Genomic DNA, 18,881 nt, shown 5'->3' with positions numbered 1-18,881 from the left:
GAAGGAAGAATGAAGGAAAGGAAGGAAGGAAAGAAGGAAAGGAAGGAAGGAACAGCAGGAGAGAGATAGGAAGAGGAGAAGAAAAGAAAAAAAAATCATGCTATATCCTCAGATAGAGATCACATCACCTAAAGCACCCAGGTAGCCAAACATTAGCTGGATAGCATTTATTCTCTACAAATATTGTCAGATAAATCCATCCAAACCAGAAACAAATCTGATAAGCTCTAAGATTTGACATTTGTAAAGACTGGATCTTAGGATCAGATTCACAAGCATAAATAGAAAAAGGAGGCATCAAAAAGTTGACACACAGGGCACACATACACACATACAAGCATACACAAACACATTTTATTAATTTTATTTATTTATGGGTCCTTTTAATCTTGTATCTGCCCTAAAGTGCTTTAGAAATAATTGAAGAAAAAATTTGAATCACTCTGGGAGGGCAGAAAAACTGGTATTCAAAATAACATTACCATGCTTCTCATCACACAGGAAATTCTACACCTCTCTTTTGGATCACATGGATATCAAAATGATAACATAAACAGCTGAGCCTATAGAGGTTTTTCTCCCTCAAAATCCATGTTTTATCTCATTATAAATTAATTTCTCAAAAATGTCCTATTAATATTTTAAAACTCATAACTTAAGAGTTGGAAAGAATCTCTTGGAGGTCATGTATGTGGGGCCATTCATTTTACAGATTAAAATAAGGAAAATGAGCCACAAATGTTATGATATTCCTATAGGTCACAAAGGTAATACATAGATAAAGTTGGGATTTGAATACAGATTTTCCAAATTCAAATCCAGCACTCTTTCCAATGCATTAAGTACTTTATATTTAGGTATTATTTGGTAATTATCCAAATGCCTTGGCACATATAATTTTCTTTGTTTCTGGCAATTATATACAGGCAGGTCACATGTGTTCAGTATACTGACAAGAAGCTAAAGTCCAAAGAAAGGCTGTAACAAGACTCATTAGTGACACAGCTGGGATGAGAAGAGGGGTTTCAAAATAGCAATTTACTGTTCTTTTCACCACATTACATTAACCTCTGCCTCACAAAACTCATATCAACTAAGATGATAAATGCTGTTCAGTGGATGCAGAGTCAAAATCAAAATAGGATAACCTAATGGAAAGCACAGCTAATGGGAAGTTTCATCTACTTGAACTATTTTTAGGTTCATTTTCTATATGTACAATATTCCTTTTGTACATTTTTATACTCCTTCCTTTGTACTTTTAAGTAGAGTATGTATTTGTTTGGGAATTCTAAATATATCATCTACAGACAGATTCTATTGTCCCAGTGATATGCTGCTCAGTGGAAGGAGGTGATAATGTGTAGGAAGAGACCAGGAAGCCTATGAAGTTTAAGAGATGGAAGCAGGAGATATAGGCATTGAGCAGTGTGAATGTTGAAAAGTGAATGGCACCATCATAGATAAAATGCTCCTTACAAACATATGTCTATACCACAAAATAGGATGAATTCTGTATGATAATCAGCATTTCTGTGTGCCATGATTACACATGAAGACTTAAAGAGATCAGATTATCTTGCTGTATAAGGAAATTAGTGAAAAACTATTTAGTAATTTGTCACACTTGAGGTTTGTTTTGTTTCTGTAAGAAGTGGAAAAGCAGGTAATTAATAAATTTATTCTCCCCTTTCCCCACCAAAATAAATCTTTCTAGCCTGATGAGAACAAATGGGTTGTGAAGTGATATACCAAGATAGTTAATGCATCCATTTTACTCCATTGGTCAGATTATATCTGGAATACCTAGAGCTTCCCAGAAGGGTGGTGCTTGATTGCTATGGGTTTCCAAGACAAGAGTCTAAAAATTTTAACTGTTCAGGGTTGATGCAAAGTTCCATAGATAAATTAATAAGATACTACTCCCTTTGAAATAAAGAACAGTACTAAAGTTGGAAATAGTTAAGAATAAAGGCTAATGGAGAGAAGAAAAAGAATCATCCATGTCTTGATTCATTTGTTACTTAAAGTAGCTTATAATAATTATCTGATGCCAAATTTGGTTAAATTTAATCATTTTCAAGAAGTGATATGATCTACCTAGATATGGATATATTCATATATAGGGATGTAAAGAAAATGTATGCAATAGGCATTTGCAGGGAGGTTAGATTGATGATCTCAAGGTTGCTTCCATCTGAGGTGATAAAGATCTATATTTTTAAAATAATGGAATTCATGAACAATATTCAGTGATGAGGTCCTTGAAAGGATGTTTTATTCGATTTGGCTTAATAGTGTAATAAAAAGAAAGTAAGCTAGTCTTGGATTCAGAAAACCAATGTTTGAGATCCAGCTCTGCTACATATCCATTGAGTCTCAGTGGTCAAGTCACTTTATCACACTGAGACTAAATTAATTCATCTACAAAATAGAAAAAATAATGCTTAGACTAACTCTTATCTCCAGCAGGTTGCTAGCTCCAGTCTCGCTCATTTTGCAGTTTTTGCTATGCATTAACATAATCTTGTCTCCACCATCATAAAACAAAGCAAGGAAAAAGCAACCAACAACAAAATACTCCTCTTGAGTCCTTAATTATTGATAGATAGTGACATGTATATCTTTGAAATATTGAAACACAAACATAGGCGTAAAGAAAAATATAAAAAGGTGAATGGGAAAAAATAGTGATAAAGTGTAGTAGAAACATAGACTTCTTATTATCTAATGTGAGAAGACAAGATATATGTCCCCTCTAAATCCTATCATCATTAGGATCATGAATACTGAAAACATACAAAAAAGGGAGGCTATTCTTGGTTAAACTCCTTGACAAAGTTGCCCACAATCAGTAGTTTCCCTTTCTCTCCTCTCATTTGATTCTGCAACCTCATTATTCAGTGAAATCTGTTCCTTCTTGAGTCCCCTGCTTCTTTTGAAACTGTTTTGAAAGTGATTTTTCTTTGCTTTCTAGTTTGCTTTTGTTTTGATGACACTTCTTTTCTGGCCTTTCCTTCTACTTGTCTGACTATTTTTCTATTTTTTTTTTGCTGGTTCTTCATTGAGGCCATAGCTAGTAATTACGGATAATAATTATGGATTTCCCTAAGGCTGGGTCCTTTTCTCCCTCTATTCTGTAATGATTGGTGATCTTATCTTGTGTTCAATAGAATGAAGTATTTTCATTTTTTCCCCAAGATCATCAATGTCTAGCCAAAACTTTGTCATTTTGCCTAATTAGATATCCTTTCTGACCCCTTATGATGACTGAGGTCAGAGAAGACACATCTATTATCTCCTTACACTAGATAATACACAGTTTACCTTTCTATTATTTATTATCATTATTTGTTACTGTTAACCTTTTTACCTTTTTTTGTAAACTCTTCTGTTTGATCTTCAGTATTTCAAAATGGCTCATAGGTTTTTCACAGGAATGCTTAGAAATCTTCCATTTCATTAAAATACATTTTTCCTCTAGATAAATACATTTGTAATTTTCTTGACTATAATCCTATATCTTTTGCTTTATAGAATATATTCTAATCTCTCCACTCTTTTATGATAGAACCTGAAAAATTATATGTGATCATAATTATGGCCCTTAAGTGCTTCAATTTATGCTTCATTTCTGCTTGCAGTGTTTTTTAAAAAATGTTTTGATCATGTGCCTTTTATTCAGATAATGGTGAATCTTCTTTTAATCTAGAATTTAGTTTCTTAATCACAGTCTAATCTACCACAAGACTAAAAGAAATAAAGATTTAAAAAAATCTAATAAATGTTTATCAAATATTTATTGTTACAATGTGTGCATGCTGGGAATACGAAGGTGAAAAATATCACAGCAACTGTTCTAAAAGAGCTTACAATTTAAGAGACTATTTGCTTTTCTTCCTTAATTTTTTTATATTTTTAACTTACTTCATATATCAGGATAACTGTAAAACATTCACAATGCAACCTACATTGTGATTCTAAGAGTAAATAGTTTACAATATTCTGAATAAAATGATGTTCTCCCCAATATGACATTAGGATACAATAATATCAACCTTTTCCTTTTTAGCTTCTTAGATCTACTATGAAATATTAGGAATGATCTAGATTAAGGCAGCCTCTATGCTCCAATGTCAATACATGAATGCTAGAAAAGTCTAATATGGAATATTGGAACTGTTGGTAGCATTTACTAGCTAAGTGACAATGAGCACTGAATTCATAGACTTAATGGCTTTGCCATGTCTGAAAGGGACAAAATGCATGTAAACAATTTTGAAAATCTTAAAGTGCTGTGTAAGTAACATCTAATAGTAGTAGTGTTGAGGCTAGTTATTTACTACCTCAACTTCACTCCTAAACCACTAGTTACAAAACTGATGACAAAATTTGGGAAGTATTTAACTTTTTGCTCCCAATAGGCTCTTATCTCACTCCTCTAAATCATTCCCCAAATCTAATTCTAACATCTTCTCATAAGCTTTACCCATATCACAGTGGACAAATGATGGTATAATGAATAATAGTTGTGCAAGTTTTCACATGTTTTGGGATGAGTATTTTTGAAATATTTAAATATGTTGATTTGTGTTTAAATAGTACAGTATGCAATTTCAATAATAAAAAGTAATTAAAGTATTTTAAAATTATCCAATTTTGTGGAAGAAATATTTTTCCTGGGAGTTTCTCATGCAAATGAAATCATAGAACATTGTCCCTCCCCCCCAAAAAAAGCCTAAAAAACATTGAGATGGATAAGAATAACTATTAAATGTATATAGGGCTGAAACTTCATAATAAGTTAAACAAGTGATATAGGAGATATTATGATTCTGATTAAACATAATTTTAATTTCTGTCTTCATGAAAGGTAGCTAGGGTGGCACAGTGGGGAGAGTGTCAGACCTGGGGTCAGGAAGACTCATTTTCACAAGTTCATATCTGGCCTCAGACTTTAGCTGTGTGACCTGGGCAAGTCACTAACTTTGTATTTCTCAGTTTCCTCAATTGTAAAATGAGTTTGAGAAGGAAATGGCAAATCAGTGAAATATCTTTTGTCAAGAAAACTCAGATAGGGTCACAAAGAGTTAGATATGACAATAATAAGTATCTTTGAAATGTAGAAATGTTAAAGGAAACAATGTTAATTGAACTAATTCTCATTTCCTACAATGACATAAATAGTTACACTGTTGAAATGATTAAAAATGACTCATAACATTTAAACTATCTGGGAATATCATCCTAATTGATCTCCCTACCTAAAGTCCCTCTCCAATTCATCTTCTATACAGTTGCCATTATGATTTTCCTAAAATGCAAGTCTGACCCTAGTACTTCCCTACTTAATAAAATCCATTGTCCCCCTTACTTCCTCTAGGATCAAATACCAACTCTTTTGTTTGACATTTAAATGTCTTCAAAACATAGTACTTTCTATCTTTATTACTGTAATAAGGTGGTATTGGGGATAGTATCTGATGGATAGAATTGTGCCAGTATCAGGATGTTAATTGTGGTTTGGGAAGGCCAACAGAAACCCAATTCAGGCAGAGCCTGTCTGAGACCAATACACATACCACTTAGTAACAGCAAAGTTATGTTTATGCCTTGTCAAACTCCACAGTCTAATAAAATTTGCCTTGCTATTTCTCACAAAGGACACTCCATCTTTCACTTTCATGCCTTTGCCCAGCCTGTCCCCTATGCTTGTAATGTACTTATTTCTCACCTCTGATTCTCAAAATACCTGGTTTCCTTTAAGACTCACTTCAGGGGCAGCTATCCTTATGTGATTTTTCCTAGTACCTTGTGCTACTCTCCCTTCCCTCCCCCAAACACCAAGATTGCCTTTTGTGTGTACATATGCATACATATGTACGTGTATGTGTGGATGCTTATACAAAAAATATAAATGCTATTTCATTCCTTCTTATTTAAGACTGATTTTTAACTTTCTGTTATTATATTCCTTGAACCTGGCACAGAGTCCAACATATAATATGTAATTAATAAATGCTTATTGAGGAACTAAAAAGGGGGAAAAAGTAGACACATAACCTCATGATTTCCCTGAAACATAATTGCAAAGGCTGAAATCAATCTAAATTTGCACTGCCAATAGAACAAACTGCAAGTGTTTCTTCATAACTCACTGGATAAAATGTGGCATTTGGAATTTTAATTTTAGTTTTTCTTTTCCTCTCTACATCTTAGAACTAAAGGAAATACACATGAAGACATTATTAAAGAAAATAATACTCTTTCATTCAAGTAATGCCTATGTCTTCCATTTTTATTAATTTCTGCTAATGAACTGTTAGAACTAGGATATCAGTTATTGGAAAAAGCTGAAAGAAACAGACCATCCATTAAAATTATAAGTCCTAGTTGGCTCTGTTTTTCTATGAATGTTCCTTTCATATGTTTGTCTTCCATAATTATTTGTGAGAACAATAGATTTTTGAATAACAGAATTTTGGCCTGAAGTCTGGTTCTAGACTTTGTGACTGTAATATTTATGAATGCCATGACTATGCTGCCTACATTCAACATATAATATATTGGTAATAGTTCATAAAATACATTATTGATTTATCAATATAATGTCTTTTGGGGACAGAGCTTTCTGATTAAATGAAAAGAGAAAAAATACACTCATTTCTTCAAAGCACTTTGTTATTTCTTAGATTCAATTATGCCATGGGTGATACCATATTCCTTTTAGACTTAGTATACTCACAACAAAATCAATCTATTATGTGGATGTTAGCTTTCTACTAGTTATAGACATGAAGATGTCATGAGCATATGCCTGTGAGAAGATAAATAATAAATGAAAGAGAGTTAATAATGCATTCTATTAGATAAAGGCACAAACTCATTAAGTATGATCTAGGCAGCTGGTGGGGGAGGAGGGATATTCTGAGTTTGAGGACAAGAGGTCCAAAGACAAGGTGTCAATACTAAGTAGGGTAAGAAGAGAAAAAAATGGAGGGAGGAATTCTGTTTCTCAAATATTGACTATTTACTTTATTCAAAGAATCAACAGAGTTAAGGTCTGCTCCTCTAGCTTTCATTGCACACCCTCCCATTTAAATGAGGATAATTCAGATGTTGGCTTAAATAATACCAACATTCTAATACAGCTCTACTGACTAGTTTGAATGGAATTAATTTTTTCTTCTCTTTATTAGATACCTTATAAAGGATTTCCTCCATTAAAATAGTACTCAGAGGCCCCATCACTCTGTAGGAGAAATTTCTTCCCTCCTCCCTTACTTCTTACCTTCCTCCATCCCTCCCTCCCTTTCTCCATTCCCTCTCTTTCCAATTTCTTCCTTCCTTCCTTCCTTCCTTCCTTCCTTCCTTCCTTCCTTCCTTCCCTCCCTCCCTCCCTCCCTTCTTTCTTTCTTTCTCTTAAATCTCCCTCACTATTTGGAAGTATAGAGACCACTCAATGAGCCGAACCCCATGACTGATTAGTATAGGAGTGTTGATGGCCTGCTTCATTTCAGACTTAGTGATCTCCTTTTTATATACTTTAGTGCCCTTGAACACCACACTCACTCCTGGGGTTCACCACGTTGCCACTGAAATTAATAAGAAACTCTTTTTTAGCCTTACTTTATCTAAAAACTCTTGAGGTCAAGGTGCATTCCAATCTCAGTTTCTGATTTAGGAAAGATTATTTGCAAGTTTTGTCACATATGACATCTCTGAGTTTTGAAAAGGCATACCAGTAATCACTGGAAGTTCCTAACAAGTTTGCAAAAGCTTTAACTAAGACCCACAATTGAAAATTGTTCTTGTCCAAGGACCACATTGACTAGTCTTAGAGACTCTTGTTGCCAGAAGTTTGGCAACAAAGAGATTATATTTTTGACCCTGATATTTCAAGGAGATAATATATTAGGGTACGTAATAAATTCAATCTGTGTGAGTAGAAAGAGTACACACAGGAAAAAAGTACTCCAGATCACAACATCCTAGACTGATAGTCAGTCAGTCTGTCAGTCAATGAATATTTAGTTAAGTGCCTACTGAGTGCCAGACTTTGTGCTAAATGACAGGGGTAAAAAGATAAATAAAAAGGAAGTTCTTGTCTTCATGGACTTCCCAGTCTAATGGAGACATCAATTTAACATTTGTACGAACAAGCAGATATAGGACAAATAGGTAATAATTAAACAGGGGTAGGGTCAGGTAATAATATTTTGAGTAACTGGGAAAGATATTCTATATTTCAAGTTTACTTGGGACTGGAAAGAAAGCAAAGGAAGTCAGAAGGCAGAGATTACAAATAAGAGTATTATAATCATGGGAGTGGCCAGAGAAAATGCCAGATCTTTGTTTTGTATTTGATCCTGGAGGGAAGTGGAGGTGTGATGGAAACAATGGAATATATAGAGTGGAGGTGTTGGGCTGAAATTGGTCAGATTTTTATTTTAGGAAAATGTTTGTTTCTGGACCAAATAAGAACTTGAAGGGGCCTGTTAAGATCATCTAAACCAGTTCCTTGATTTGATAAATATGGGAATTGAGTTCTATATAAGGGAAGCAGCTTTCCCAAGGGCCTAGAGGAAATAAGTTGTAAAGACTGTATTGGAACCTCTGATTGAAATTTGCATAGCAACTGCCTCTTTTCAAACTATTTTAATAAGTAACATTTTGGTTTCTATTTTTTATCCATTTGGGTTACCAAGATACCAAGGAAATTGGTAACCAAATCTATATCAAAAGGAGAACTAGAATATAGGTCCTTCTGAAATTATAACCAGCTCTCAACCTACTCCAGTCATTGTGCCTATCTAAAATGTTCATAAATGTATAAATTAAAATACAGTAATGTGCAAATTGCATTACTATATAAGAATCCAAAGAAAATGTATCATTCAATATATTATAGACAGATTTTTTTTATCTCTAGTTTCACTTTGACATACCTAGTGGTAATTATAAAATGGCCTTGCACAAATATGATTACTTATAAAATAGATGATTTCTGTACTAATTTGCTTAAGAGCCTGACATTATCCTGATTTAGCTTTATATGTCATTTCGTGAATCATGTTTAATTACATAGAAGCTGAAGCCAAATATATTTGTACTGAGAGTAAAATCTCATTTTTCTGTTACTATCAGAGAATCAAATGTTCTAGATTAGTGAATTACCTAGATATTTAATGTTTAATATAAGTATATAATTTCTTTTTAATTTTAAGTTTGAGATTGTGTCCTTGGATATGCTTCAATCTTTTCATCTTTTCGGGCCTCAGATATTTCATTTTCAAAATATGAAAGTATTGGGGACTTTGGGGCTAAGATGGCTGTAGAGAAAAAGGAACTTCATGATTCTTCCTACAAGTGATCACAACAAAATGTCTCAAAAGGATGAAAATCAAAATCAGATGAGGGAAGGGGCTCTGCCAAGGGGTACAGCCTTGCAGGTTGGCAGAGTTTGGACATTTCCACACTAAAGGGGTAAAATTATACCTACCAAAGGGCAAGCTGATCATCCCTCCCCCACAACACATACCATGCCAGGGTCAGAGCAAGGGCTGGCTGAGGGCACCACACTCTTACTCCTGAGGACAGGACAGGGCCTTGGCAGCTAGAAATGCTGAGGAGCATAGAGCTCAAAGTGTGGAGCTCAGGCATGGAGACAGGGCAGACCTAAGCTGACTTAGCAGACCCTAGCTGGCCACAGCAGACATAATGGAGGCTAGAAAAAGTTTCAGGGCAAGACTCTTTAAAGCCCACTATACCAAGAACTGCCTGACTGCTTCACTTGGCTGAGAAGCAAAGATAATTCAGAGAAAAAAATGAGCACAACAATGGCTACCAATACGAAGGAATCCAAATCCACAAGTAACAAAAGAAATAAAAAGCCTTTGACCCTAGACAACTTCTATGGAGAAAAGGGACAGAGTACAGAGGTGACAGCAGGGAGAGAGAGACAAACAAACAAACATATCCAAACTTTCCAAAAAAAGTGAAAATATGTCACAAGTTCTCAAGGAACTCAAAATGGAATTCAAGAACCAAATAAGAAAGACAGAACAGAAATGGGCGGAAAAGTGGGAAATAGAAATACAAGTAATTCAAAAAAGGAAATAACAGTTTAAAAGACAGAATCATTCACTTGGAAAAAGAAACACAGAAATTACATGAAGTAATAATCAAATTAGAGACCAGAATTGACCTGCTAGAAGCCATGAAAAGCAAAATGGTCCAAACCAAAAAGGAAAATCAAAAGATCAGAGTTGAAAACCAGTGTTTAAAAACTAGAATTGGACAAGTAGAAGCTAATGATCTCACAGGACAGCAAGAATTAATAAAGCAAAATCAAAAAAAAGGAAAAAATAGAAGGAAACATGAAATATCTCATTGAAAAGACAACTGACCTGGAAAATATGTCCAGGAGAGGCAATTTGAGAATCATTGGTCTACCTGAAAACCTAGAAAAAAACAGAAGCCTTGACATCATATTGCAAGAAATTATCCAAGAAAACTGCCTTGATGTTATTGAACAAGAGAGCAAAATAGACAATCAAAGAGTCCATAGATCCCCCTCAATATTAAATCCTCAAAAGACAACTCCAAGGAATGTAACTGCCAAATTCAAGAGCCTCCACACCAAGAAGAAAATATTGCAAAAAGCCAGAAAGAGAAAATTCAGATATCAAGGAGCCCCAGTCAGGATTACAAAGGATCCTACAGCCTCCACACTAAAGGACCTCAAGTCTTAGAATATGATATTAAGAAAGGCAAAAAATAAATTGGATCTACAAACAAGGATCACCTACCCATCAAAACTGACTATATAATTCTAGGGGAAAGTATGAGCATTTAACAAAATAAAAGATTTCTAAGTATTCCTAAATAAAAGACCAGAACTAAATGGAAAATGTGATGTCAAAAAACAAAATTCAAGAGAAACATGAAAAGGTAAACAAGAAAGAGGAGAAAAAACAAAATAAAACAAAAGGTTTTTTTGTTAAGAACTTTAGAAAGGTCAAATTGTTTATATTCCTATATGGAAAAAATGATATTTGTAACTCTCAAAAATTGTTTTCACCATCAGAGTAAATAGAAGAATGATTCATAGTTGGGTACTAAGTGGTTTAAAATGATATGTAAAAAAGGGGGATATAAGATGGCACCAAGAGAAACTTAAAGGAAGAAGAAAAATAGGATAAATTATACCACATAAAGAAGTACATGAGGGGAGAAGGGGAGAATACTATTATAAGAAGGAGAGAAAGAGAGTGGTAATAGGTAATACTTAAATCTTACTCTCAGTGGAAAAACTTCTAAGAAGGAGGAACATCTAGATCCACTGAGGTATAGAATTCTATCTTACCCTACAGGGAATTTGAGAGGGAAAAATCCAGGGGCAGGAGAGAGGCAGGGACTACCAAAAAGGACGTAAATAGAGTGGGGAAGGAATTCAATAGATTTTAAAGAAAAATAAGAGGATATTAAGAAGGGAAGGGCGGGAAAGAAAGTAAAATAATGGTGGGGAATAGGGGGATTGATTAAAAGCAAAAAAAGCTGGTATAGAAGGAAATAGGGAAAGAAGAAAGTGTAGGACTAAAAGACGAAATCAAAATGATGGGAAATGAACAGGTGGTAATCATAAGTCTAAATGTGAATGGGATGAACTCAACCAGAAAATGGAAGCAAATAGCAGAGTGGATTAAAAAACAAAATCCTAAAATATGTTGTCTACAAGGAACATACAAGAGGCAGGTAGACACAAACAGGGTAAAGGTAAGAGGTTGGAGCAAAATTTATTGGACTTCAACTGAGAAAAAGAAGGCAGAAGTGGTGATTATGATATCTTACAAAGCCAAAGTAAAAATAGATCTGATTAAAAGAGATAAAGAAGGTAAGTACATCTCGATAAAAGGCAATATAGACAATTAGGAAATATCAGTACTCAACATGTATACACCAAATAGTACACCATCCAGATTTTTAAAGGAGAAACTATAGGAGCTTAAGGAGAAACAGAGAGTAAAACTATGCTAGTGGGAAACCTGAACCTTCTTCTATCAGAGATAGATAAATCAAACCAAAAAAGAAATAAGAAAGAGGTCAGAGATATGAATCAAATCTTAGAAGAAGTAGAGTTAATACCTTCTTTTCAGTAGCACCATTCACAAAGATTGACCGTAAATTAGGGCATAAAAACATTATAAATAAATGCAAAAAAGAAGAAATAATAAATGGAACTTTTTCAGACCATAATGCAATAAAAATAATAATTAGTCAGGGTACATGGAGAGAGAAATAAAAAATTCATTGAAATTAAATAATATGATTCTCTAAAATTGGTTGGTTAAAGAAAAAATTATAGCAACATTTGAGAATTTCATTGAAGAGAATGAAAATGAGTAGACACCATATCAAAATCTATGGGATGCAGTCAAAGGAGTACTCAGGGTAAAATTTATATCCCTGAGTGCATATATCAACAAATCAGAGAGTGGTGAGATCAATGAATTGGGCTTGCAACTTAAGAATTTAGAAAAAGAACAAATTAAAAATCCCAAGATAAAAACTAAATTGGAAATTTTGAAAATTAAACAAGAAATTAATAAAAGTAAAAGAACTATAGCAAGTTATTACGAGGATTATTCATTATGATCTGGTGGGATTCATACCAGGGTTGCAAGGATGGTTTAATATTAGGAAAACCATTCACATAATTGACCATATCAACAAACAAACCAACAGAAATCACATGATTATTTCAATAGATGCAGTAAAAGCCTTTGATAAAATACAAGATTAATTCTTATTCAAAACACTAGAAAGTATAGGAATACAAGGGTCTTTCCTAAAAATAATCAACAGTATATATTTAAAACCATCAGCAGGCATCATCTGCAATGGGGATAAATTGGAAGCCTTACCAATGAGATCATGAGTGAAGCAAGGATGCCCATTATCATCTCTATTATTTAACATTGTATTAGAAACACTAGGAGTAGCAATTAGAGAAGAAAAAGAAATTGAATGTATTAAAATAGGCAATAGGAAGAGTAAACTACCATTCTTTGCAGATGATATGATGGTTTTCTAAGGATTAAATTTTAATGGTTTGACTAAAATATATGAAGATAATAAATAATAATTGTGGTTGCCAATTTAAAGTTTTATTGCTCATGGTGAAATGACTTTAATAGCTTTTATTTACAAAAGAGGTAGAAAGAGTGAAAGTGTTGATTCAATTAAAAGATAGACAAAGGGCAGTTAATCCTGTCTTCATAATTTAGTGAAGTACTAAGTAGGGGTATTTAAGTTATTGGGGTTTTTTTTGTTTTTTTTTTAAACCCTTGTACTTCGGTGTATTGTCTCATAGGTGGAAGAGTGGTAAGGGTGGGCAATGGGGAGTCAAGTGACCTGTCCAGGGTCACACAGCTGGGAAGTGGCTGAGGCCGAGTTTGAACCCAGGACCTCCTGTCTCTAGGCCTGACTCTCACTCCACTGAGCTACCCAGATGCCCCCTAAGTTATTGTTAACCAAAGTGTTAGCTCCAACTAGGCAAAGAGAATAAGGAATTCCCCTTCACAAGAGTCAACTCAAAGAGAACAAAGAATTCTCTTTTACAGTCTACTTAAAGAATCCTAGAGAATTAAATAAAAAGCTAGTGTAAATAATCAACAACTTTAGCAAAGTTGCAGAATACAAAATAAGCCCCGATAAATCATTAGCATTTCTATATATTTCCAACACAACTCAGGAACAACAGTTAGAAAGAGAAATTCCATTTAAAATTACCCTTGACAATATAAAATACTTAGGAATCTATTTGGTAAGGCAAACGCAGAAATTATATGAACACAATTACAAAACATTTTTCACACAATTAAAACTAGATCTAAATAATTGGAAAAACAAAAATTACTCATGGATAGGATGAGCTAACATAATAAGAATGACAATCCTACCCAAATTAATGTCCTTATTCAGTGCCATACCTATCAAACTACCAAGAAGATTTTTAATGAATTAGAAAAAAATTATAACAAAGTTCATTTGGATAAACAAAAGATCAAGAATATCAAAGGAAATAATAGAAAAAATGTGACAGATGGGGGCTTAGCAGTACCAGATCTTAAACTGTACTATAAAGCAGCAGTCATCAAAACAATATTGTACTGGCTAAGAGACAGAGGGAAGATTAATGGAATGGAATGGAAAGGTCTTTAGCAAGATAGTATACTATAAACCCAAAGATCGCAGCTTTTGAGACAAGACTTTTTTGAAAAAAAGTGCTGGGAAAAATGGGAAACAGTATGGGAGAGATTAGGTCTAGATCTGTATCTCATACCCTATGCCCTATGGGTAAACAACTTAAATATAAAGAAGGAAACTATAAGTAAGTTAGGTGAACATAGATAGTATACTTTTCAGATCTATGGGAAAGAAAAGAATTTAAGAGCTAGCTAGAAAAAGAGAATATCACAAAATGTAAAATGAATAATTTTGATTACATTAAATTAAAAAGGGGTCGTACAAACAAAACCAATGCATCTAAAATTAGAAGGGAAGCAACAAATTGGGAAAATATCTTTATGGAAGTCCATAATAATTTGTATTGATAATTTCGAAAACATATTTTGTGTATTTGAAGTATTTGAACATATATTACCCACATTAGGAGACTTGTATTGAATTTGACTAGATATGCATTTTGTACATTTTGTGAAAGTTTTTTATTTTCTGAAATGTATTATTGCTTCTATAACTCCATTGTTTTACCCCATTTGCTCTCACACTGTGGATTATGGCTAAGCTAATAGGAAATGCATCAAAATTCTTGGGTAAGAACTTTTATATTCTACCCCTCCTTAAGTGACATGAACTGGAACATATGTATACCTATATTTTTTTCTCTCATTGTCACTAACTATAGGATATTATATAGGATATATATAAATATATGTGTGTTTTGAAATTTTAGCACTTTTTTTATAATTGCATGTGCAATTTATGTGTTTGAAACACGTGTTGTCTAAATTGAAAGAGTTTTTGATTATTAGATTAGTGTAGGTCTAGTATATCCATTAGTTCTAACTGTAACTACCCAAAAGCCTTAGACTACTGAAACTGTCATTGGCATTTTGCTATTATGGGGCTTAGTGCATATGTCTGATTCAACAAAATGGGCTCAACAAAGGAGTACAGATTTCATCAGTACAGTGCCAAAGAAGCACAAATATCTATGTAGTGCTAAAGAGGCACATACCTGCATGATGCCAAATGAGCACACAGGTCAAAAATAGAAACCAATCCTGCTAGGATTGCTAAGACTTCTATGCCAATAAAAAGGACTTGAACCTAGTGTGAGAATCAAGGTTGCAACATTTAACATATGTTAAGATGTAGGACTCCTCGAACCACAGTCCTTGTGAAAATTTATGTCAAGTACATAACAATTGGCTGTTCTGGCTCCATATTATATACCTGAAAAGAAATGACAAAAGAAGAAAAGAAGACATGACATAATATCATACCAATATCAGACTAATTAAATAACAAATCTAGTTCTTTTCCTAACTTTCTTGCTATGGTGGTTGACTGTGGTCCTGGCTCCTACCTTCCTCCCTTCACTTCACCACACAATGCCAAAGAGATAATAAGGAAAAATACTTGGAGAAAAATATTTATAGCCTCACTCTTTGTGGTAGAAAAAAAATGGAAAAGGAGGGGATGCCCTTTGATTGGGGAATGGCCGAACACATGAGGTAACTGTTGGTGACAGAATATTATTATGTTGAAAGGAATAATGAACTGAAGGAATTCCATGTGGACTGGAATGACCTCTAGGAATCAATGCAGAATGAAAGGAGCAGAACCAGGAGAACCTCATACACAGAGACTGATACACTGTGGCACAATCAAAGGTATGGACTTCTCTACTAGCAGCAATGCAATGATCCAGGACAATTCTGAGGGACTTATGAGAAAGAACACTACCCACATCCATAGAAAGAACTGTGGGAATAGAAACACCAAAGAAAAACATTTCCTTAATCACATGGTTCAATGGGGATATGATTGGGGATGTACACTCTAAATGATTACTTTAATGCAAATATTCATATTATGGGAATGGGTCTTGATCAATGATACATATAAAACCTAGTTAAATTGCTCATTGGCTCCAGAATGGGGGAGGGAAAGAATACAAATCATGTGACCATGGGATAATATTCTAAATTAATTAATTGAATAAGTATATTTTTTAAAATATATCATTTTTTTTGTCAATAGACATGATTGACTTTAAAAAAGTATTAGAGTATTAGATAAAGTTAGGAGTCTACAAATAGTAAGAAGCACCAACAGATATCAAAGCTATCTGGTAGATCTTCAATCTCAATGGTACTACCAACTTCTACTTTGGCCCACTTTTCCTCTGACCTCCATTCTTTGATGGAGTTCACAATAGAAAGGTAAATACAGACAATAGTGACACCTTCTCTTTTGTGCTGGAAAAGGATCTTACTCAGCCATTTTCACCTTCACTTCATCTCACTTCTCCCTTGAAATAACTTGACCTCGAAATTTAGAACAGATAAAAAAATATAACTTAAGAAATCCATCTTATATTAGTATTAGGTATGCTCTAAGGTAGTGATGGGAAAACTATGGCTGGAGGGCCAGATGCAGCCCCCTGAAATGTTCTATCCAGCCCCATGACATTATTCCTAATCTGATGAATACAATGAGTAGGATACAATACAATGAAACTTCGAAAAGAGTTGCCTTAAAAACAGACTGACAGATGAGCATTTCCTTTCCTTTGGCCCCCCTTTTAAAAAGTTTGCCCATCACTACTCTAAGGCACTAAACATCTGGAAGTGGCATAATTTGAATACTTTCTACTACAAATTGTACCTATCTCTGCCTTAATAAATAAATTATACTAAGCATTATTTACATTTTCTTGGATTACAATGGTAAATCTCAGTTACTGTACAGTTATTGTGAGACCCTTGCGAGATTCATATTGCAGAGAGGGATTCAACCTGCAGAGAGGGGTTCAAGCTACAGCTCAGAATTCCAGAGGGTCGGGTTGTAGCTTTAACCCCTCTCTGCCGGTTCCCTCTCTGCAATATGAATCTCACACCCTCTCAGGGGCTTTAGAGATGAATTGGCTTAAGGAAAGAGGAAGGGGATGGGATAAATAATTATATAGCACCTGCTATTATCTCATTTGATCATTACAACAAACCTGCTAGGTAGTTACTGACATTATCTCCATTTTATCTCCATTTTAGAGTTGAGGAAACCAAGACAAGATGAGGTTAAGCTGTTTGGCCAATGTGACACAACTAGAAAGTGTTTTTAGCTGTATCTGAACTTTGGTTTTCTTGCTTCCAGGCTTAGGGCACTATTCACTATGTCAGTGAGCTGGCTCACTTGAAGACATTTCTACTGAATTTTCCAGAATGTTGTTCTGTTTTAGTTCTAGTACTTCCAAGTACTCTCAGAAGTCAATGATATTGATGAAGCTACAGAGTTACGTATGAAATGTCTTCATTTTGATAGTTGAGTTGATGTTTTTTCTGTCTGTTCTTTTACAAATGATCTCATTTTCTACTATACCTTTTCACAACTCGCAGTAGATCTGTAAAAGCCATCCTTCTTTCTTCTGACCAGATAACCACATGTTAGGTTTTCTTTTCCTTTTATCTGTTTGCTTTTTGCTTCCCTAATCTCTAACTCTAATAAAGGTAATCTATGATTTTACCAATAGCTAAAGTTCGTGAGGGAAAATTAGGTAACAATATTCAGCTAAGTAATGAGTTTAATAGTTTGGTTGGGCAAGTTTGTGACCATGATAAAAGATAAGTCTTCTGGCATTTTTCTTAACATTGGTCTACCCACATGGGTTTAAAAAGAGAGATACATTTTTCCAGAGGAGAAGAAGAGAGGTAGTGACTAAAGTGTAAGTCACATTCAAGAGAAAAAATAGAAGATACAAGTATAATGTTTGGGGACCAAAAGAATTGAATAAACACCCAAATTCAGCAGCACATCTTCTTCACTCAAAAGCCTACAAACTATGCTATATTACCAATATTGAGGAGTTTTTCTAGTATAATGATTTCACTACTTTAAACTGTTTATATCTAAAAGAGTGATAAAGGAAAAACTGTTAAAGAAAGTATCTCTTTTATATATTTTCTTTGGGAATAATCATCATCATTTGATATAGTTTTAAATTTGATGTCCAACTGAGTCAAATGAAATGATGAAAAATAAAGATTTATTAAAACCTTTAAAGATTTGTATAAATTAATACAGAGTAATGTCAACAGAACCAGGAACATAATTATTTCAATGACTACAGATCTAAAATTTAAAAGAACTTTGAAACTCTGATCAATGTACTAAAGAATCATGACTCCCAAATTCAATTATAAATCATATTTCTTGCCCCTGGACACAAAAAAGATAGGTTAGAGATGAAGAATGAGATGTATGTTTTCAGACATAGCCAATGTATTGAATTATTTTACTTGATTATGTTTATTTTTTAGAAAGGAAGGTATTTTTTTATGAGGAAGGAGGTATGAGGGTATGAAAGGTTATGCTAGTGACATTCCAGATAAAGAAGGAAAAAAATCACATAAAATAAACATTAAAATGAACAATAACAGAAGGTATCTCAGCACAGTACCTAAATAAGCAGGGCAATGATAGTATCACTCTAATATATTTCTATATCTATTTTAAAGTTGTAGGTAATATAGATTAACTTTATTGTAAAAAGGTTGAAAGAAGTCAGGTGTCTACAATTGGTAGGAAGTACTAGTAAGATTTTTAAATTGTACCTTTTGGATCTCCAATCC

The 18,881-nt window shown here is 33.8% G+C and overlaps 1 protein-coding gene across 1 annotated transcript in view; it reads right to left on the bottom strand.

Moving 5' to 3' along the window:
• The window catches only part of HCN1 (hyperpolarization activated cyclic nucleotide gated potassium channel 1), a 641,980-nt gene that overhangs the window by 125,488 nt on the left and 497,611 nt on the right, over positions 1 to 18,881 (bottom strand). The gene's annotated exons all lie outside the window — the stretch shown is intronic.

Source organism: Gracilinanus agilis, chromosome 1 (assembly GCF_016433145.1).
Source record: "Gracilinanus agilis isolate LMUSP501 chromosome 1, AgileGrace, whole genome shotgun sequence".
Lineage (NCBI taxonomy): Eukaryota > Metazoa > Chordata > Mammalia > Didelphimorphia > Didelphidae > Gracilinanus > Gracilinanus agilis.
Note: the sequence above shows the minus strand (reverse complement) of the source record. Positions and strands in the feature narration are given on the sequence as shown.